Here is a 22,031-nt window from a genome sequence, read left to right as displayed (position 1 = left end):
TCTCTCTGTCAAATAAATAAATAAAATCTTAAAAAAAAAAAAAAGAAGATTAAAAATCCACCAAAACCCTTTTTTTGCCTTTATAGGCACAGAGAAAATAGATAAATCAAGATTTCTTTTTGACTAAAAGACATGTGTGTTCATAGATGTTCTAAGATTCCACACATGCATTTAAGTACCGCTATCCATGGTGCCTAATTACCCTAAAGCCCTGTGGAGATTGAATGTTATGATCCACCAGAGAAACAGGGCAACCTTTCATACCTAGATGTCCCCAAAGGCCTTGTTTTACAAACTTTAAGGATGCCTTTATGGTTATTAAATACTGAATCAGATTTTTATTCTCAAATATTTCTCAGTGCCCAGCTTTAAAAATAAGTTTCCTGTTAAAGGCTGCAGTGTAGCATTTCCTTTATGTTGCCCTACATCAACAGTCCTTTCCTCTCTCCTGTGCATCCAGAATATCCTTTGTAAGCACCTACTAATTAGGAATGCCTGTAGTCTCCAGGCGGCCCGCTAGAATGTAATGTATTGGCACTGGCTGAGAAAACGTGGCCCTGAAAAATATACTGTCAACGCAATGAAAAAGAGAAAAACAGAAATTTAACAGGTAACTCTGAGGTACATGATATGTTTCCACATACTTAATGCCCACTCTCAACATTTCTGCTTTCTCAGAAGGAAAACCGGACGACCCTTTGAGTGAAGAACGCGAATGAGCTGTGCAGCTGGGGGAGGGGGAGGGGTCATGGGATGGGAGGTGGACAGAAGTCACCCTGTGACCACACACCAGTCACAAAATGGAGTACAGCGTCTTCACTTATTCTCCTCCTGGCTGTTGCTAATCTTCTTTCGTCTCCTTTCCCCTACCGCTTTACACAGGGTGTGTTTATGATGTCGCATTTTTCACATTAGTACACAGGTAGCAGACTACCCATGCAGGACTTTGACATTCTGGAGGAAGAACGGAGTAAACACGGGAAGAAGGTGATACGTTCATTTGGGCAGCCGAAGCTGTGAAACGTAAGCAATTACCTGTCACGATTGTTTTTTCAACCAGTGTCTGAACCTTCCTTCTGTGTTTGGGGTATTGTCCCCCCCGCCGCCGCCAAAAGAGGCTAAAATGTTCTCAGCATCCCTTGCAGCAAGAGCACAGGATGTGATCCAGGCTCTGTCACTCAGGGGCTTTTGTGCCAGATTTGGGACAAGGAATCAATGATACAAAAAAGGGAGGAACTGCCCAGAGCTAAACATTGTGAGGCCGGCACCAGAGGCAGAGCAAATGTGGTTTCTAGAATCAGCAGTGGTAACGGTGCACTAGGTGTATCTGCAGCACACACTACATTCTCCAGACCCAGGAAAGACTGCAGGGGTGTCCGCCAGGGACCGCTTCTGCAGAAGGATTTTTGACCATTTTTCATAATGCTGTCAACTGACTTCAGAGATTCTGTGAGCTATTTAGTCCCCTTTAATAAATGTATTTTCTGCTTGCCTTAGCTGAATTTTTCCTCTACTGCTTGCAACTATGATCACTGGAGGAGGGTATATGGAAATTTGGTAACTAATAGGAATAGAACAATAAGTGGGGTTTTTTTTCTTCTTTCCAATCTTTTGTTTCACTATCATAACAGAAGAAGGGGAAAAAATGGGTCTCCTTTTGTGTTTGTTTATCTGCTTTTTCCTTTAAAAGCTTGGCTCAGGCTATAACCACAGGGAGGAGACCCTCAAAGAATGGTCACGAAGATTAACTCTTGAAGCTTCAAGGCACCAACCTCAACTCCCTCACCTGCCATGACCTGTTCTGCACCAAGATGATAGCTTTGCCACCACAGAGAATCAGGAAAAGCACTTCAAGCTGTCTGTCAGCAATTGCATCTCTGGACAGCTTTCAAAGCCAGCCTTCTGTCGCTGCCGGGGTAAATTTTCCTAGCTTAAGTACTTAGAGCTAATTGAAAAAATGTATTTGGTTTGCTTTTCTAGCTACCTTTATTCTCTAGGAAAATCTTTAGTATTTCCCTCTATCTCAAGCCTCTCCGTCTTTTGGTCCTACCCACCTGAAACCCAGAGGGAAGCTTGTTAGGTTTGTAGAGGCATACGATTCCTCAAATCATGAAAGCACCCTGACTAGTTCTTTCCAGTTGTAAAGGCCTTTGGGTTTTCTATTTACTTTTTGAAGAAATGTGATGCAACTCCCTTCCCTTTGTCATATGGATCTTTCTGACTATCCCTGGTTTAAAGTTCCTTGGCATTAAAGAGTACTTCTCAAAAACCTTTGGAATTAGTAACCAACAACTTCTGCAAATTCTTTGCCATAGTTCTTCTATAAGAGATGTGTCTAAAAGTGGGGGCCCTCCAAAAACAAAACATTTTAGCATAATATTCAAATACTATTTTTGAATTAGCAGAATCAGTTTTAGCTCCCCAAATTTTCTAAGAACAGAAACTCATGAAAGTGCCTCTGTAAACCTTAAATTAATGATCTAGCACAATCACAGTCAGCAAAATAGCCATAATATGCAAACTGCACATACACGTGATGGGCAGCAGGGAAGTTTTTCCTGAAAAATGGGCCGGTGAGCAGATATATAAAATATAAGGAGGAGTTAATATGATGTATGTGGAGAGGGTGTCCTGGGGGGTGGAGAATTGAACAAGAACCTGATCTCTGGGAAAGAGAAGTGTCTCTTGTAGAGCTCTAGCTGTGGGAGGAGGTATCACAGGGCTATGTGCTACCAGAGAAGCCTGGATAGGTGAGTGAAATCAAAATTTATAAGCCATAAAAAAATTTTAGTCTCTCACAACCAAAAAGGACATGATTATATGTGCCTGGCTACAGTATGGAGAAAGGATTGTTGGGTACAGGAGTAGATATAGGGCCAACCAGGTCAGAGGTGTGGCCCTTCTTGGAGAGAACTGAAAGCAGGTTGGACTTAGGCAAGGGGAGTGGCCATGGAGAAAAGGAAATGAATTTGAAATCTGGGAGGTGAAACTGATGTGGCTTAATTATGCATTGACTTGACACTCATCAGCAAATTCTTTACTGAGTTCTTGATTCTCATCTTGGATGGTTCTGCACACACTCAGCCACCCTCAGGACTTGACCTCATATCCGTCACTCTCTCAGGACCTGCTATTCCCTGACCATGCTTGGCCCTTTCTACCTCAGATTTTGGCCTGGGCTGCTCTCTTGACCGGGACCCTCTTCTCCAAATCCCCACATGGTTCATTTGACATCTCCTTCAAAGATCTGCTCAAATACTGGTTTATCACTGTGACAACCAAGATCTCCCTATCCTCCACACTACTAATCTTCCTACTTTCCTTTTTTTCTATAGACAGATCATCTTTGAACACCCCTTAAAATTAACATATCATTTTCTTACTATTATGTTTATTAAATCTCTTCCCAGTAGAGTGTAAGCACCATGAGGAAAAAGATTGAGTCTGTTTCACTCACTGATCTATCACCAGCTCCTAGAAAACCCAGACACGTAAATTCACAGTAAGTAGTCGATGAAGGAATGGATAAATGAAGAAGGAATATATTAATTTATCACCATTGTCCTGACCCTGAGACCCACCAAATACTAAAGAAACCTTTCTTTACCTTCATGTCTCCTCTGAACTTTCTTAGCGTGTTTGATTGCATGCTGCTGATTTTTGTACATGTCAAAGCCAGCTGCCTACGTTTTCTGAACTAAAATGACATAAACTCAAATTCTACAGCATTTTCAACGGTGCTAAATCCTTTAATCCACAGCTGGAGGAACGTGGTAATAAAAAGCATCCTATAAGGAGAATTAAGGTCAAAATGCAAGTCCATTCATGAGTGGAATCATCCAGACTGTCATTTTAAATGTGCATTTGCTTGGGGACTACATTGCAAAAACTGTATCATCTTGCTTTTCATGGTCAAAATCAAGACACCCTTGAAAGATAAGTTGTAGCCTTTGGAATCTAGAATAGAAATATTTACCAAAAGACTAATCATTTGCCTATAACTGATTACCTTGAGCATTCTAACCTGATATGCTCAGTGGCTTGAGGATTAATATTAGCCCAATATTTTCCATCACTGCACGTTACTTTTTAAAAATGAGATATAACTTTTATACAGTAAAATGTACAGATTTGAATGTTCAGTGCTGTGAGTCTTGACATATATACCCATATAATCTGCACCCAAACAAGATATAAAACATTTCCAGAAACTCCTTTTGTGCCCCATGCTCCTTTGTAGCCAATATACTCCCACAGAGGCAACCACTTAGTGATCTTTATCACGATAGTACTAATCTTCCTGTTCTGGCAATTCATTAATATGAAACCTCCAGGGTGGGGGGATGGGTTAGCCCGGTGATGGGTATTAAGGCGGGCACGTCCTGCATGGAGCACTGGGTGTTACACACAAACAATGGATCGTGGAGTACCACATCAAAAACTAATGATGTACTGTATGGTGACTAACGTAACATAATAAAATTAAATTAAAAAAAAAAAAGAAATCTCCAGTATCTATTGGGTCTCCCTTTTTTCACTCATCACCTAACATATATGTTTATTTTAAATTTTTTTTATTTTCTGTCTCTTCTCAATAGAGCAGGGATTTGTGTATGTTCACTGCTGCATTCCGGGTGCCCAGAACAGGGCTGGCATATAGAAAGTGTACAAAATCATGGTATGTTTTTAGGGTGCAGGTGGCTATAAAGGGGTAGGATGAGGGAAGCTTTGTGGTGGAGCAGTTCTGTATCTCAATCACAATCAAGATACACAGATCTACACCTGTGAGGCAATGGCATAGAACTGTACACACACACACACACACACACACACACACACACACACACACACAGGAGTGCATATAAAACTGGTGAAATCTGAGCAGAGCTCTGTGGCTTGAACCAATGTCTGTTTCCTGGCTGCGATATTTACTATAATTACGCAAGATGTCACCATTCGGGAAAACTAGGTGAAGGGTGCACAAGAATTCCCTGTACATTTTTTTAATAACTTCCTGTGAATCTATAATTATTTCAAACTAAAAAGTTTTTTAAGTTGTTGAATGATTTGATTAATCGATTCAGCACAACATGAAGCTATGTTTTTAAAAATAGGGACTGAAAAAGGAAGAAAATATTTGATAATGTTAAGAGTAGCTTTCTTTGGATCTTGTAATGATGGCAGATTTATTTTATCTCTCTATCGAGATGTTTAAATTCCTAATGGAAAAGAATTTAACTTTAGGCTTTCATTTTTGTTTTTGTTTTGTCTTGTTTTGTTCTCCCTTAGATATTCTTTGAGTCTCCTGACACAGAAAGAAAGAGGTTTCAAATAATCTTTGAAATGTAAAGACGTCAACCCTGCCTCACTCCCCCGCCCCCCTAAGCTGAGTCCCCAGTTTGCCCTAAGGTGAGAACATGTCCCTGGAACAGAGTGAACCACATGGATGGCTAGCAAAGCTGCTTTGGGGCTTTAGATAGCAATGGTCTCTCTAGCCAGCCTTCCTAAACTGCTTGCTGCCTTCTGCCACCAGAGTAGTCAATTTGTCAATTTGTCTCGCTTGGCATTGGAAGCTCAAGGAAAGAGCAGATTTGGTTTGTGGCTTTTAGGTCATTTGCCTAAAGGAAATATTTTCTCCTTGCCCCTCCCACCTGAAATAGAAAGAGAAGTTTTGTGAGCATGTAAGGGCACAGTGATCCTAATGCCCCTGGAAAGCCATGCCCATGACTCATTCTTTCCATTCCTAGAAGGCAGCTCAGCTTTTTAATCTGCACTTTTTTATTCTAATGCAAAACAACCTCCTTCCTTCTCCTTTATGCTTCTTTACCCGATAGCCCCTTGGTAATAATTTTCAGAAGCCTTTTGGAACTAGCAACCTCCAATCGTGCAAAATGTCTCCGATAGCACTTCAGTGAGAAAGCTGGGTCAGAACCAACAGCTAAGAAAGAATTTGAGCCTTTAAAAGGAAAAAAAAAAGTACATTTTCACAAGACTAAAAGATTTTTAAGTGGTTTTGTAATTTCTTTTCACCCAGCTCTGTGAATTGCCTGAGCCTAGGAGCTCTACAAGCCACATCTATAGATCTTACTGAGTCAGGAGCAAAAGCTCCAGCCCCTCTGGCCTCCAGTGAAGCCCAGAAGGAAGAATGGGGGCTTCTATCGACAATAATTCTCCTTTCCACTCTCTTTTCTTACTTTAAAAACTCTAGGCTGTTTTTCTATCTCCTTACTACTTCTCTGAGGGTGAACCTCCTCCTAAGCATGTTCTGAGCTGAAATAGTAAGTAGTATAGATGAGGGAGTTTTAACCTTTTCAGAGTTTCTGGAATATGCAAGATTAGCTTACCAGGCATCGAGGATCAAGGATGAGAGGGCAGGAGGACCCTTCCTTGGATGGGGCGGCGGGGAGCGGGGACAGAGTCATAAAGGGTGAATGTGGTTGCAGTGGTGGATCTTTGTGGACAGGTGAGGCATAGGAAGGTATGTTTATGAGGTAAAGACTCTCTGTGAACCCAAAGGGGCCAAAGTTTCCTTGAGGATTATCTGTTTCTGTTTTACTCCACTTGTGTTACTCTTGCACCTTTTTCTCATCTCAGAATCTCACGGTCCTGACACATTCCTTTTTTCTTTTGCTGTGTTGAAAGAAATTGTCTCTGTTCATTTCCATGACATGAAAACGGAGCTCCAGGGAAGAAGAGGATTGCTCAGCATCACGCAACAAATTAATGACAGAGCTCAGGCCCAACTCCCCAGGTTCTCTGCCATCCATCTGTTCTTTCCATTGTACAACCGCTGGAGCTAAGCACACTCGTCCACCAGTTCCACGTGTTGGGGGGACAGGCAAGGGTGACCCACCAGCCAGCGCTCACCCACTTGGCACCCAGGCTTGGGTGCAAGCTTGGTTCATGACGGCGGATGCAGACACAGCCCTTCCTCTCCCATCTGCTTCTGCCATCCCATTTTCCTTACCCCCCCGTCGAAAAAAGCGAAGAGAAGTACTCTAAATAATCAAATAAAAAAGGCTAATGTGATATGAGAACTATGCCAATACAAATAAAACCAGGCCAGTGACCTGAGGTATGCTATCACTACCACATTTGGAAAAAGTGAGTTTATGGTGTTATAAGATGGGTGCACTAAATTAAAATAGCATTGGAGGGTCGTATTACAGGGGAGCTAAATGAGAGATCTTTACAAAAGAAACTGCTTGGCAGACATCACCTTAACCAAGTAATGGGCGTGAACATCATTTGTAATGGGAGAAGTTGAAATCACATGACATCCAATAGAATGAAGAATTCTGAGTTGCTTCTGCTATACTCTGGCCAAAATGTCTAACCTGAAACTCAAGATGTGGAAATAGCGGAGACATTCAAATTGAGGATATAGAAAGTAACTGGCTGTAGTCATCAAAAGTGTCAAGGTCATAACACGAAGGAAAGACTGAAGAAGACTAAAAAATGACAAATATAACACATGTGATTCTTTGGAGTGAGCACTGCCAAATCCTTCAGGGGGACCATGGGATCTCCAAAGGTCAGAGGGGCTGTGGGATCAATAATGAGTCGGGCAATCGACGGATGAATGGATAAAGAAGAGGTGGTATATATACACAATGGCATATTATGCAGCCATCAAAAGGAATGAGATCTTGCCATTTGCAACGACATGGATGGAACTGGAGGGTGTTATGCTGAGCGAAATAAGTCAATCAGAGACAGACATGTATCACATGACCTCACTGATATGAGGAATTCTTAATCTCAGGAACAAACTGAGGGTTGCTGGAGTGGTGGGGGGGTGGGAGGGATGGGGTGGCTGGGTGATAGACATTGGGGAGGGTATGTGCTATGGCGAGTGCTGTGAATTGTGCAAGACTGTTGAATCACAGACCTGTACTTCTGAAACAAATAACGCAACATATTTTAAGAAAAAAGAAAAAGAAGAAGATAGCAGGAGAGGAAGAATGAAGGGGAGTAAGTCAGAGGGGGAGACGAACCAGGAGAGATGATGGACTCTGAAAAACAAACTGAGGTTTCTGGAGGGGAGGAGGGTAGGGGGATGGGTTAGCCTGGTGATGGGTATTAAAGAGGGCACATTCTGCGTGGAGCACTGGGTGTTATGAACAAACAATGAATCATGGAACACTACACCAAAACAAATTATGTAATATATGGTGATTAACATAACAATAAAAATTTTAAAAAAGAGAGAAAAAAAATAATGAGTCGGGCAAGACTCTGACTCAAATGTCCAACATCTTTCTACCAAAATCATCCAACTGGCTATTAAGACATTTTGTTTAACTTCAATGAAAGTGAAGTCCCTCCAGGAAAAGTAAAGTTTGTGATCTCCTGACCATCGAGTTTTCAACAGTAACAAAAGTCGAGGTGTCCTTTCCACCTCATCCTCCCCGGGGCATCATGAGGTTTGCTGCCTCTCAGGGCTCTCTGTCCTTAGAAGAGAAGAACCACCTGTTCAGCCTGTCAGCTTGTTCATCACCCTCCAAGACATGAGCTAGGGTCCAAGATGCAGTCTCAGCTGTTCCATCCTGAGTCTCATAATTCTCCCTGGCTCTGCCTTCCTCTTCTGCCTCTTCCATTACACATCAGCAAAAAGAACTCCAGGCAGCTCTCAGGCTGGTTATGCAAGCAGAGTCATGAGTCAAGCTTGACTCTGTGCTTGGCTGAACCAGGCCCTATTTTCAGGGTCTTTATTATTGCTTTACAGAAAGCTTTTTGCAATCTCATTAGATAGTTAGAATTTTTTGCTCATCCCCTGATAGTCAGAAATCTGGCATGCATTTACTCAGCCCTCTCTACCCATCCAAAGACTCTAAGACCAACACCTAGTAATGCACTGAGCTATTGCTTTCACAGCTTTCAACTCAGGCATCACCTTTAGATTCTGCCTGCCGTAAGTGTCCTTTGTCTCTCTAATGTATTTGTTCCATAGTTTAAATTCCTCCTTATTTCTGCCCTGCCTTTCTGCACCTCATAAATACCCTTGGCTTCCTGGACTTCGTAGAAAGACATGGATGTGATCCCACAGGGATGTGATTGCTTGTCCTGTTGCCCATCATAGGCCCAAAGCCCAGGATTCTGGATATGAAACCAGCAAATCCCATTCTGTTTGGATTTGTCATATTATCCATCGATCTAATGTTTTCCTCCAAAATATGTTAATCAATATGGACTTGTCCTCACCAGCACACATCCCCCACCATGCTACGAGCTATCATTCCCTGGCATCTTTCACAACACAGAATAATCCTGACTCTGCAATGGAAGCATCAGTTTTAAATTATAAACTTAATCTTTAGAAATGAGAGCACAGCATCCTCTTCCCCTCAGAACACATTTTAAGTACCATTATCACTTTCTCAGGGTCTACTTCTGCTTCTTGAAATTATTTTTCTAACAGTTTAGCAGCCATGGTTAACCAATGCCATTCACTCAGTTCTATGACCTGATGATATTCAAACATTGTAGGGCAATGCACAACAAGAGAACAGCCTTCATGTTACCCAATCCAACACATACTCATAATCCCAGAGAAAGACTAATCATTTCTTATTACAAGTGTGTGTGATAGATTCTAACTCAGGCAGAGATTTTGAACTTTTGGTATTCAACCTGTTTCCAAACTCCATCCATGAGCACAGGGCTTTAGTCCTATATTCTCAAGGTTTATCCTAAGCATGCGCCTGCAATCAGCAGCAAACTTTCTTCCTGGGTCTTCTCCCTCTTCTTTCCCAGCTCCTTTGTCCTGTTCCCCTCAACTGCCCACCATAAGTCCTCTGTGCCCAGTCTTCAGCTCAAGTTTCCAGTCATTTCTCTTGCTCCATTCAGCTTCCCTACTTATTCCAAGGCTGAGATGAGAAAGGAGAAAGAGATGGGGAAAGAGAGAGAGCAGGATCCTTACCAGACCAGCCTCTGCGAGGACTGTCTGGGAGATATATGGACTTCTAAACTGCAGTTACTAATTTTAAGCTGGTAAATCTTCCTAAATTCCCCCTACCCCGGAATATTTTGAAAATATGCCTCTCTCTCGTTGAAAGCTCTATATACATTGGGCTCCAGGAAGGAAAGAAAGGAGAGAAAAAGCTGTTCTGCCACACATGCTTTAATCTGTACCGAAAAGGATTTCAGTCAACATGTGGAGAGCCTACATAATGTTTGGAAAAGAAGAAGATATTGAGTCCATCAGAAGTTCAGATGGGTACACTCATCTCCAGGGACTGGGAGTATAAATGTACAAAATATTTCTAGAGAATAATTTGTTACTATGTATCAAAAAACCCTCTAAATGCTAATCTTTTGGCTTGTTTCCATTCCCCTTCAAGGAATCCACCCTATAATCAGAAATGTAGCCCAAGAGGTAAGTAAAACAGATTTTTTAAAAAGCTTTTATTTATTTATTTGACAGAGAGAGACACAGCGAGAGAGGGAACAGGGGGAGTGGGAGAGGGAGAGGCAGGCTTCCTGCGGAGCAGGGAGCCCGATGCGGGGCTCAATCCCAGGACCCTGGGACCATGACCTGAGCCGAAGGCAGACGCTTAACGACTGAGCCACCCCGGTGCCCCAGTAAAGCAAATATTTTAAACACAACTAGTGTGATTAGCAAAGTTCTGGAATAATCTAAATTCCAAAATGGAAAATGACCAAATATAATTTCAGTAAATGAGTTGAACTGTTATACAGCTGTTAAAAACCATGTTTGAACACTTAATAGCATGGTAAAACGTTCAAGATATAAATCATGGGGAAAAGAATACAACCTGGAACTGTATACTATATACAAAATAATCCCAATTTGGTAAATACCTGAATATATATAAATATTTAGATAGATACTTTATAGACATAGATGTATAATAATTGACCAGAATGCTACTTAGGGGTATCTCTAATATTGGGATTACATAGGGGTTATTGAAATAGTTTCTATAATTATTGGTATTTCCTCCCTCCTTTTCTGTAATGGACATATAGTAGTTTTATAATAATAAAAAATGTGTTATTTTAATATAAATAGGTGAAAATATTGACAAAGTTTTGCTCATGTCCAGATCCTATAAAGCTAATGTTGCTACGGTGCTAAACCTGGCAAAGTCAGTATAAGAAAAGAAATCCACAGACCAATGTGTACCGAAGTTGGTATTCCACAGAAGTCTGACCTATATATTTTAATAAATATCACAGGAAAAAAGTTTCATTTTTTTAAGTAAATATAAGTAGTGTTGCATAAAATAAATGTAAGGAGTCTTATTTACTGCAGGACTGCTCAGAGCCTTCAGTATGATATGACTTTGAATCTACAAAAAACAGATGTAGCACAGGGAATTTCTCAAAGTTCTTTGAGCAGTTCATTTACTAATATGTTCCTGACCACTGTTCCACAGAATAAAAATCTAGGACTGCTGTAGAGACGAAGTTCATTTAAAAAAAAAAATAGATCAAAACTCCTAAATAAAGCATTAAAGTAATTTTAACACCCTAATAAAAACATAATTTACCACAATCAAATCCATCTGTTCCACCAATGTAGGAAGTTAAAATCTACTGAATCAATAAAAAAAAGAAGAAGAAGAAACTTAGTAAGATGTTTTATTCAGTCCAGATTTTATATATTTTGGTACACTAGAAATAAAAATATATTTCTTTAAAATGATTAGTAGTATTATCTCTCCATTTTAAATCAATAGTTAACACCACACTTAATAGTTTCTTTTAAAAAAGATCAGTAGAGAGGCATCTGGGTGGCTCAGTCGATTAAGTGTCTGACTTCGGCTCAGGTCACGATCCCCAGGTCCTGGGATCGAGCCCAGAGTTGGGCTTCCCTGCTCAGCGGGGAGTCTGCTTCTCCCTCTCCCTCTCCCCTCCCCCCATTTGTGCTTGTTCTTTCAGTCTCTGTCTCTCTCAAATAAATAAATAAAATCTTAAAAAAAAAAAAACAAAGAAGATCAGTAGCATTCCTTCAGACCAGTATGATCAGTTGGAAAATGTAATGAAAAAAAAGTATTTTAGGTAAACAGAATAAACAGGCTATAAATAGGATTTATATCTGTTCTATGTCAAAACCTCACATAATCACAGTGGTTACATACCCGGGTTTGGATCTGACTTCTTCAGCCCTGCTGGACTTGCACCAGTCCGTTTCTTGAGGATATTTTTCAGTAATCCAATGGGTATCCAACTTCGTGGAGATGTTTATTTTTCTATCTACAAGCAAATAAAACACAGGGGCTGTGGTTTTTTTGTTTACTATTTGGTAGTAGCAGAGGTTGAGGACAGGCCCCAGTACTTTCTAGATAAAGAGAGATCGCTATGAGCATCGCCTGGCCATCGGCTAGACCTCAGGTCTTCCAGGTCGGACAGAGGTCCTAGAGTGGGTTAGGGGCAGAACTGGTGGTTAGCTCAAGGGGTGTGATTGGATTGAGAAAAGAGGCTTTCCTCACACCGAAGGATCTATTGGAGTCTATTGCCTTTCAGAATGCATGAACCTAGGTCAGTTTCCAGGCTCTCTGGGGCTCCCAGCCTCACATATAGGCCCTGGAAAGAAAGGGATGAGGTCAGAACATCTGGCTGGCCGAGGAGGGGTGGGTGGGTCGGGAGGATTCTGCCGCCCCTGGCTCTGTTGGGGCCGCCCCTGTCTTCAGGATATGGGAGCTTCCTCCGCAAATGTCCAGCCTAAATATGACTTGCCCAAGAGTTATACACCTGAAATCCAGGCCCAGGATCTGAAGGAATGGGGGCCCAGCAGGAGGCTAGCTGAAGGAAATGGGTGGCTTTGGAGGCTACCTTGCCCCCAGGCTCTGTTAGTGTCATCACCAAGGAACATCATGTGAGCCAAGAAGTGCCCCCTAAGAGTGTCTAGGCCTATGTCAGATCTGTTAAGACTTGTTTCTGGATCCCTTAAAATAGCTTATTTTTCTTCTTTTAGAAGGATGTTAGCATATTTTGCTTTTCTTTCTTCAAACCACCCTATTTGAACTTCCTAAATGGGATTTAAAGAGAGACACAGAGAGAGAGAGAGAGAGAGAGAGACCACAGATTGAGGGTGTGGAGGCTATGTATTTCACTAACCAGGAGAAAAAAGGCCTATGAATTTTTTTAAGTTAATGTAAAAGCTGAACATTTGATAATTCTATAAAGGAAAATTGGTGAAATCCTTCCAGGAACATGCTGGTTAGCATAAATGCTTGCTTCTGTTAGAAGGCAGAAACAGGAATTTCCATGTAAAGATGGCAGAAGGATGCCAGATCACAAAATTCCTTTCCATCAATATCTAATGAAATTAGTTTAAAGAAAGTTGTAAGAGCAATCAAAACCACAATGAGATACAATCTTACACCAGTCAGAATGGCTAAAAGTAATAACTCAGGAAATAACAGATGTTGGCAAGGATGTGGAGAAAGGGGAACCCTCTTACACTGCTAGTGGGAATGCAAACTGGTATAACCACTCTGGAAAATAGTACGGAGTTTCCTCAAAAAGTTAAAAATACAGCTATGCTATCACCCAGCAGTTTCATTCCTAGGTATTTACCTGAAGGATACAAACGTAGTGACTCAAAGGGGCACCTGCACCCCAATGTTTACAGCAACAATGTCCCCAATAGCCAAACTACGGAAAAGGCCCAGATGTCCATCAACAGGCTAAAGAAGGATAAAGAAGATGTGGTATATTTATGTGGAAAACCCAAAGGCTCCACTTCAAAACTGCTAGAACTCATACAGGAATTCAGTAAAGTGGCAGGATATAAAATCCCAATGCACAGAAATCAGTTGCATTTCTATACATCAACAACAATAGAAGATAGAAGAAAGAGAAATTAAGGAGCTGATCCCATTTACAACTGCACCCAAAACCAAAAGATACCTAGGAATAAATTTAACCAAAGAGGCAAAGAATCTGTACTCAGAAAACTACAGAATACTCATGAAAGAAATTGAGGAAGACACAAAGACATGGAAAAAGGTTCCATGCTCATGGATTGGAAGAACAAATATTGTGAAAATGTCTATGCTATCTAAAGGAATCTACACAATTAAGGCAATCCCTATCAAAATACCATTAACTTTTTTCAAAGAAATGGAACAAATAATCCTAAAATTTGTATGGAACCAGAAGAGACCCCGAATAGCCAGAGGAATGTTGAAAAAGAAAAGCAAAGCTGGCAGCATCACAATTCTGGACTTCAAGCTCTATTACAAAGCTGTCATCATCAAGACAGTGTGGTACTGGCACAAAAACAGACACATAGATCAGTGGAACAGAATAGAGGGCCCAGAAATGGACCCTCAACTCTATGGGTCAACTAATCCTCAACAAAGCAGGGAAGAATGTCCAATGGAAAAAAGACAGTCTCTTCAACAAATGCTGTTGGGAAAATTGGACAGCCACATGCAGAAGAATGAAATTGGACCATTTCCTTACACCACACACACAAATAGACTCCAAATGGAGGAAGGACCTAAATCTGAGACAGGAATCCATCAAAATCCTAGAGGAGAACACAGGCAGCAACCTCTTCGACCTCAGCCATAGCAACTTCTTCCTAGAAACATCGCCAAAAGCAAGGGAAGCAGGGGCAAAAATTAACTATTGGGACTTCATCAAGATAAAAAGCTTTTGTACAGCAAAAGGAAACAGTCCACAAAACCAAATGACAACTGACAGAATGGGAGAAGATATTTGTAAATGACATATCAGATAAAGGACTAGTATCCAAAATCTATAAAGAACTTATCAAACTCAACAGCCAAAGAAAAAATAATCCAATCAAGAAATGGGCAAAAGACATGAACAGACATTTCTGCAAAGACATCTAAATGGCCAGCAGACACATGAAAAACTGCTCAACATCACTCAGCATCAGGGAAATACAAATCAAAACCTCAATGAGATACCACCTCACACCAGTCAAAATGGCTAAAATTAACAAGTCAGGAAACCACAGATGTTGGCGAGTATGCAGAGAAAGGGGAACCCTCCTACACTGTTGGTGGGAATGCAAGCTGGTGCAGCCATTGTGGAAAACAGTATGGAGGTTCCTCAAAAAGTTGAAAATAGAGCTACCCTATGACCCAGCAATTGCACTACTGGTATTTACCCTAAAGATACAAATGTAGTGATCCGAAGGGGCACGAGCACCCCAATGTTTATAGCAGCAATGTCCACAATAGCCAAACCATGGAAAGAGTCTAGATGTCCATCAACAGATGAATGGATAAAGAAGATGTGGTATATATATATATATAATGGAATATTATGCAGCCATCAAAAAAATGAAACGTTGCCATTTGCAGCAACGTGGATGATCTAGAGGGTATTATGCTAACGAAATAAGTCAATCAGAGAAAGACAAGTATCATATGATCTCACTGATATGAGGAATTTGAGAAACAAGACAGAGGACCATAGGGGAAGGGAGGAAAAAATGAAACAAGATGAAACCAGAGAGGGAGACAAACCATAGAGACTCCTAATCTCAGGAAACAAACTTGAGGGTTGATGGAGTGGTGGGGGTGGGAGGGATGGGGTGGCTGGGTGATGGACATTAGGGAGGGTATGTACTGTGGTAAGCGCTGTGAATTGTGTGAATATGTGAATCACAGACCTGTACCCCTGAAACAAATAATACATTATATGTTAATTTAAAAAAAGATGTGTTGTGTGTATACACACACACACACACACACACACACACACACACACACACACACACAATGGAATATTACTCAGCCATCAAAAAGGTAATCTTAATATTTGCAATGATGTGAATGGAACTAGAGGGTATTATGCAAAGTGAAATAAGTCAATCAGAGAAAGATAATTATCATATGATTTCACTTATGTAAAATTTAAGAAACAAAACAGAGGATCATAGGGGAAGGAAGGAAAAAATAAAATAAGATGAAATCAGAGAGGGAGACAAACCATAAGAGACTCTTTGCTATAGGAAATAAACAGATGGTTGCTGGCGGGGAGGTGGGTGAGGGAATGGGGTAACTGGGTGATGGACATTAAGGAGGGCACGTGATGTAATGAGCACTGGGTGTTATATGCAACTGATGAATCACTGAACTCTACCTCTGAAACTAATACACTGTATGTTAATTAACTGAATTTAAATAAAAGAAAAATTTGAAAGTTGTAAGAGCATAAAAAAATACTTGTTAGTATAAAGCAAAGAAGGAATGGAGCACGACATCATTCCACAAAACCTAAAAGTGAATATAATTTAATAAGCGCATGGCATTTACTGAGACCTGCCATGTACCAGGCTCTCTTCAAACCATGTCTTATGTAAGAATGACATTATTGTGGACTGAATATTTGTGTCCCTCCAGAATTCATATTTCAAAATCCTAACCTAACCTAATGTTGATAAACTTAGCAGGGAGAGCCTGGGCGAGGTAATAGGTCATGAGGGTAGACTCCTCATGAAGGGAATTAGTGCCCTTGAAAAGGGATGAAGAAATCCAAGCTCTCTCCTTTTGTCATGTGAGGATGTTGGCAACTTGATCTTATACTTCCTAACCTCCACGAAATTATGAGAAAAGACATTTTTGTTCTTCAAGCCACCCAGCTATGATATTTTTGTTACAGCAGCCCAAAGTGACTGGGACGAATTAAATACCTTTTAAATTAAAAGTAGCACGTGCAGAGGTGCCTAGCTGGCTCAGTCAGGGGAGTGTGTGACTCTTGATCTCAGGGTCATGAGTTCGAGCCCCATGCTGGGTGTAGAGATTACTTAAATAAGTAAAACTTTAAAAAATAAAAATAGCATGTGCAGTATAATCCTTCCTTTTTTCTTGATTCCCATCTATTAATGCACTGTATTGCTTTAATAAAAATAAGGAAGTCCTTGTCCTTAAACAGAAGGTAGCACTTAACCATTCTTTAAAAAAAAAAAAAAATTCTCCTGCTTTACCAGTCTTCCCTCAGTTTCCCCCATCCTCCCACTGTTCCTATTTTGATTGTATTTATTTCTCAATGAAGTTCCTATACTTCATTTCCAAACACAAAATGTTCCAAGCATAAGCTTTAAACATGTTCTTCTTTGCACTCGTGTTTGTAATAATTCCACTTAAAAAACTGATTTTAGTCCCTATTAAAGCCCACAGAGAGGGACACATGAGGACATGAGGGAGAAAATGGGGAGGGATGGAATCAACCATACAGGTTCTCCAGTAGCTGATTTATTTTCCTCATAAAAGCCTGGCTTTTTTCCCAGACTATAGTGAAGAGTTACATTCAGTGTACTTAAATGTCCCCTTCCACCCTAGAAGTCCCTATGTTATGCAACATAGAGTTTTTAGGGGTGGTGGGGAGGAAAAAAGCTTAGGAAAACACACCAGGAGGGAGGCCTGCCTGGTAAATCAAGAAAAGCCCCAGTGAGGGGCTACAGACAGGTGTATCTGTATAGATAGGGATGGAGGACATTGATTTATTTCAAGGAGTTGGCTCAGGGGACCTGGGAGACCAGTGAGTCTCAAACTCTGCCATCAGCCAGCTGCAGACAGGAGAGCTGACGGTGGAATTCCAGTCTGAAAGCCAACAGGCTCAAGATCCAGGGGGGAAAGCACAGGAGGATCATTTCAAAGGCAAGAAGAATTTTGACTCAGGAGAGGGTCAGCCTTTCTGTTCACTGGTACAACCACGGTCCCCTTCTCCCTGGAAATCTGCAGGCCACCTGTCCTCCCCTTGCCTCCCTGCAGAAACCTAGCCTCCCTCAGAACTGCCCCACCAGAGTGGGGGGCAGGCATGGGGTTCAGTTCTCAGAGGTTTCTAGAAATGAGCAACTGGCTTCCCAGACACAGAAGGGTAGTTTCTGACTAGAAAGTCCTCCTAGGATGAAAGACAGAGCTAATGTCTGGGCACATTTGTGCAGCTGAGTGGGGTGTCCCGGGTCTTCTGTGGAGGCAGACTGAGTGTTCCTAAAGGACCCGGGGTGCCTTGGCATTGAGCTCTCTCTCTCTTTCTCATTCTCTCTGCCAGTGCAGCTGCATTTCTCTCTTGCCATATTCCTCCTCCTCTCAGAAAGGGAGAGTCAACAGCACACATGCCTGCCCTCCCCCACTCCCCTGACACTCACAAAACCTACCATTTTGCTGTGCAATTGGTCACAGAGTTTGGGAGCTAAAACATCTCCTCCAAGCTCCTTCTTTCTCGAAAAAGGAATACTGAATGCAGACAGCAGAAAGGGTTAGCCCAGGTGGAGATGGAGCATGACCTTGACATTTCTATGCCCACTGAGGCCAGTGTGTTCAGTACGGAATCTGGGAGGCCGAAATCACTGGCCCTAGACTTGGCTCCTAATGTGGGGGGGGGGGGGAGGGGGCGGGGATCTGGGAGGAGACAGGGCCATTGCAGCCTGCAAACCTCCTCCACCCAAGCACAGGCAGATATCACCGACCTCAGCCAGCAAATTCCCTGCCAATGGGGGGCTTGGCTGTTTTGCTCAGCTTCTCTCCTCCCACAGCTGCCTCCCCGCACCCCAGCCCCCTCGCCCCTCCTCCTCTGACGTCACCCACGTGCTCTTTGAGGGCTGGCTCTGGGCCTGGGAAGGAAAGTCAGGCCCTGGGTGAGGGTCTGGAGAGGAACGCGCGGAGAGGCGGGGCACTGGGACTGACAGCCCTCAGGGTTAAGAACGCCCTGTCTCACACGGTATCGCGTGTGTTTCCACAACCCTGAAAAGCAGCAGAGTTTTAAGTGGGAGTAAAAGGGCACAACCAAGTGTTCTGTTCATAAGGTGCTCTACCCACTACACTTTCTACCTGTAAAGAAGGAAATTATCTGGGGGGACAAAGAGGAACCAGTGCAGAAGAGAAGATGAACAGGAAGAGAAATAAGCATAAAAAGGGAAGTGGGATTCAGAACTGAGGGTGGCCTGTGGGATCCAGGGCGGAAAGGGAGCTAACAGGTCAAAGTCGCTCAGAAATAAGTGAAAGAGAAGCAAGAGAAATATGAGGACCGGCACAGAGGTCCCGGTAATGAGCTGGCTGGCTTTGAAGACGGAACCCAAAAGCCGAAGAGTCTGGGCAGCCTCCAGGAGCTGAAAAAGTCAAGGAAATGAAGTCTCCCCGAGGGCCTCCAGAAGGAACACAGACCTGTCTACACCTTGATCTCAGCCAGTGGGCTTCTGAGCTACAGATGTGTATGATGATAAATGTATTGTTTCAAGTCACTAAATTTGTGGACATTTGTTATTGCAGCCACAGGAAGGGAATGCACTCCCCGGACGGTAAGGAGGCGATGTGCCGGAGGCTTCATGGTCTACGTTTACAAAAGCCACACCTTTCTTTCTCTCATGCCCAATATCTGCCACCTATTTGTTAGTTAGTAATATTTCTAACACCTTCCTGTTTTTTATTTAACTTATAAAACTATACGTGTGCTACTTTAAAATAATTCAGTTGTTATGAAGATAAGTATCAATAGCCAGCTCCTTCACTCTTAGCCCTGCCCCGTATATAAGCCTTGCAAGATCGTTTTCTTAAGAATGTAATCATATGCTCCGTTATAATGCAACTTGACACTTTTAATTAAAAATGTATATGGGGGGCACCTGGGTGGCTCAGTCGTTAAGCGTCTGCCTTCCAGAAACTCGGGTCATGATCCCAGGGTCCTGGGATCGAGTCCTTGGGTTGGGCTCCCTGCTCTGCGGGAAGCCTGCTTCTCCCTCTCCCACTCCCCCTGCTTGTGTTCCCTCTCTCGCTGTGTCTCTCTCTGTCAAATAAATAAATAAAATCTTAAAAAAATAAAATAAAATAGAATAATAAAAATGTATATAGGACCCGAAGATTTAACTCTTCCTTAGAGATAATTTCGCATTATCTTATATAAAAATATATTATTGTATATCAATTGCTCACTTGTTCATAAATTGTCTCAGATTTATTTTTCAACAAACTGCCCTGCCGCGCTCCCTGGACGGGTGCTGGGGTCCCCATGCCGGATTTGGGGCCGCATCTTCCTGCAGAAATTAATACAAAGCGAGGCCTCTACGGTCCGGGGACTTCGGGCCAGGCTCCGCCCCAGCGCCGCAGCCACCAATCAGCTCCCGGGACGCCTCCCCTCTGCCCCCCGCGCGCCCCCCTGTCTGCCTGAGACTTTCCACGTCCCCAGGCTCGGCGTCCGCCCAGTCCCTTCTCACCTGAGAAGCTCCTTCCCTTGGGGAACTGCCGCTGCCCCTCCGAGCCGGTCCTCTCCGCCCCGAACCCGCGCTGCAGGGAAAGCGGGGCAAACGGTAAGTAGGGGTCAGCGATGGATTTTGGACCCAAAGAGGCCTGGAAGCGACACAGGCCACAGCCCGGGGGTGGGGTGGGATGGGGGGCACGGGGAGACAGAGGAAATGCCCGAGGAGACCGTGCGTGCTGTGGGGTAGGGAAGGATGGGGACTGGTGTGGGGCCTCTACTTGTCCCCAAGGGGAGGGTGGCAGACGTGTTTAACAGAATTCCTTGCTGTTTACCTCTCGGATTCTTCTCTGCTGTCGCCCTGCAACTCGGTCTCTGTTTTCTTCCTGCCGCAGTGTTTGTCTTCCTTGCTTGTCAGGAGGCGATGACCTTCCCCCTCCGCATTTTCTTGTGCTTTTTTTGCGCGTGTGCTCTACAAGGAGCCATTGAGATTTGAACTAAAACGAACCCCGGAGGTAATGTTACCCCGTCTCCTGGGGCATTGCTCTTAAATGATCTGGCTGTTGCTGGCCTCCGCAGGACCACTCCCACCCCCCACCCCACCCCTCGAAAGCCTACTCCCGCGCTCTCGGCGCCCAAAGGCTCTGAGGGTGTCTGCGCTGGGGGAGGGAGGTGCGGGGTGCGGGAGGGGTGGTGGTGAGGGTAGGTGCGGTGAAGCGGGTGGAGCGTTAGTTTGGAACGTGTTTGGCCTGAAGCTGTAAGTACTGGATTATACAGTTCCCAGGTGAACAGCTCGAGCTGGCCAGTGAGTTGGGTAAACCTGCAATGAACGGAGAAGGCCTTAAGTATAGGAGAAAAAGATTTATGAATCAGATAATCATGAAATTCTTTTTTTTTTTAAAGATTTTATTTATTTATTTGACAGAGAGAGACACAGCGAGAGAGGGAACACAAGCAGGGGGAGTGGGAGAGGGAGAAGCAGGCTTCCAAGGAGCAGGGAGCCCGATGCAGGCTCGATCCCAGGACCCTGGGATCATGACCTGAGTTTCTGGAAGGCAGACGCTTAACGACTGAGCCACCCAGGCGCCCCCAATCATGAAACTTCTTGAAAGAAGTTCAAGTTCAATTAGACATAAAGGACCGAACCCTCTGTCTAGCAAACCATCCATCCATCCATCCATCCATCCTTTCTTTCATATTCCAAATTATTTATTTGTCCATTGACTTCATGTCAATACCTTGCTTTCTTTTTTGCTTTGGTTTGATTTTTTTATATTTATTAGAAAGGGGTATATAAAACATCTAGAACAGTCTAAAGAATAATGAACAGAATGCCTGACCATCTCCTAGATCGAAAAAATGACATGGCAGTACCACAGAAGCCCCCTGCGTGTACCCCTAAAGCCCATCCTTCTCCCTTCCGTGAGAGGTGACAGCTGATTTTTGGATTAATCATTTCCTTGCTTTTCATTATACCTTTGTGATATGTGCGTGTATTCCAAAAACATATATGTATGTTTGCTTTCCCTAATTTTTTAATTTTCATATTAATGGCATTATACTGTACATACTCAAGTTTTTGAGATTCACCCTTGATAATTCCTTCATTTTCACTGTTTATGGTATGAGTATACTATAATTTATCCATTCTACATTTAGGTTGTTGCTAGTTTGGGAAATGTATTAGTTATCTATTGCTGTGTAACAAATTACCCCAACACTTAACAGCTTAAAATAAAACCCTATTATCTCACAGTTTCTGTGGGTCAGGAATCCAGGAAGAGCTTAGCAGGGAGTGTCTGATGCAGTATCTCTCACTGGCTATAAGCAATACCGGCTGGGACTACAGTCTTCTCGAGGCTGAGGATAGAGGGAACCCCTTCCAA

General features: G+C 42.7%; 1 protein-coding gene and 1 pseudogene across 1 annotated transcript in view; one reads left to right on the top strand and one right to left on the bottom strand.

Moving 5' to 3' along the window:
- The window catches only part of LOC112811076 (olfactory receptor-like protein OLF3), a 30,062-nt pseudogene extending 9,347 nt beyond the window's left edge, over positions 1-20,715 (bottom strand).
- TCAF1 (TRPM8 channel associated factor 1) overlaps positions 20,117-22,031 on the top strand; it is a 48,476-nt gene continuing 46,561 nt past the window's right edge. The window contains exon 1 of the mRNA XM_073899324.1: positions 20,117-20,257. The gene's annotated coding sequence lies outside the window, so the exon portion shown is untranslated. The remainder of the gene's footprint in view (positions 20,258-22,031) is intronic.

Source organism: Callorhinus ursinus, unplaced genomic scaffold (genome assembly GCF_003265705.2).
Source record: "Callorhinus ursinus isolate GAN/ISIS: 27379988/994484 unplaced genomic scaffold, GSC_fseal_2.0 scaffold12, whole genome shotgun sequence".
Classification (NCBI taxonomy): Eukaryota; Metazoa; Chordata; class Mammalia; order Carnivora; family Otariidae; genus Callorhinus; species Callorhinus ursinus.
This window is presented reverse-complemented; position numbering and strand designations above follow the sequence as displayed.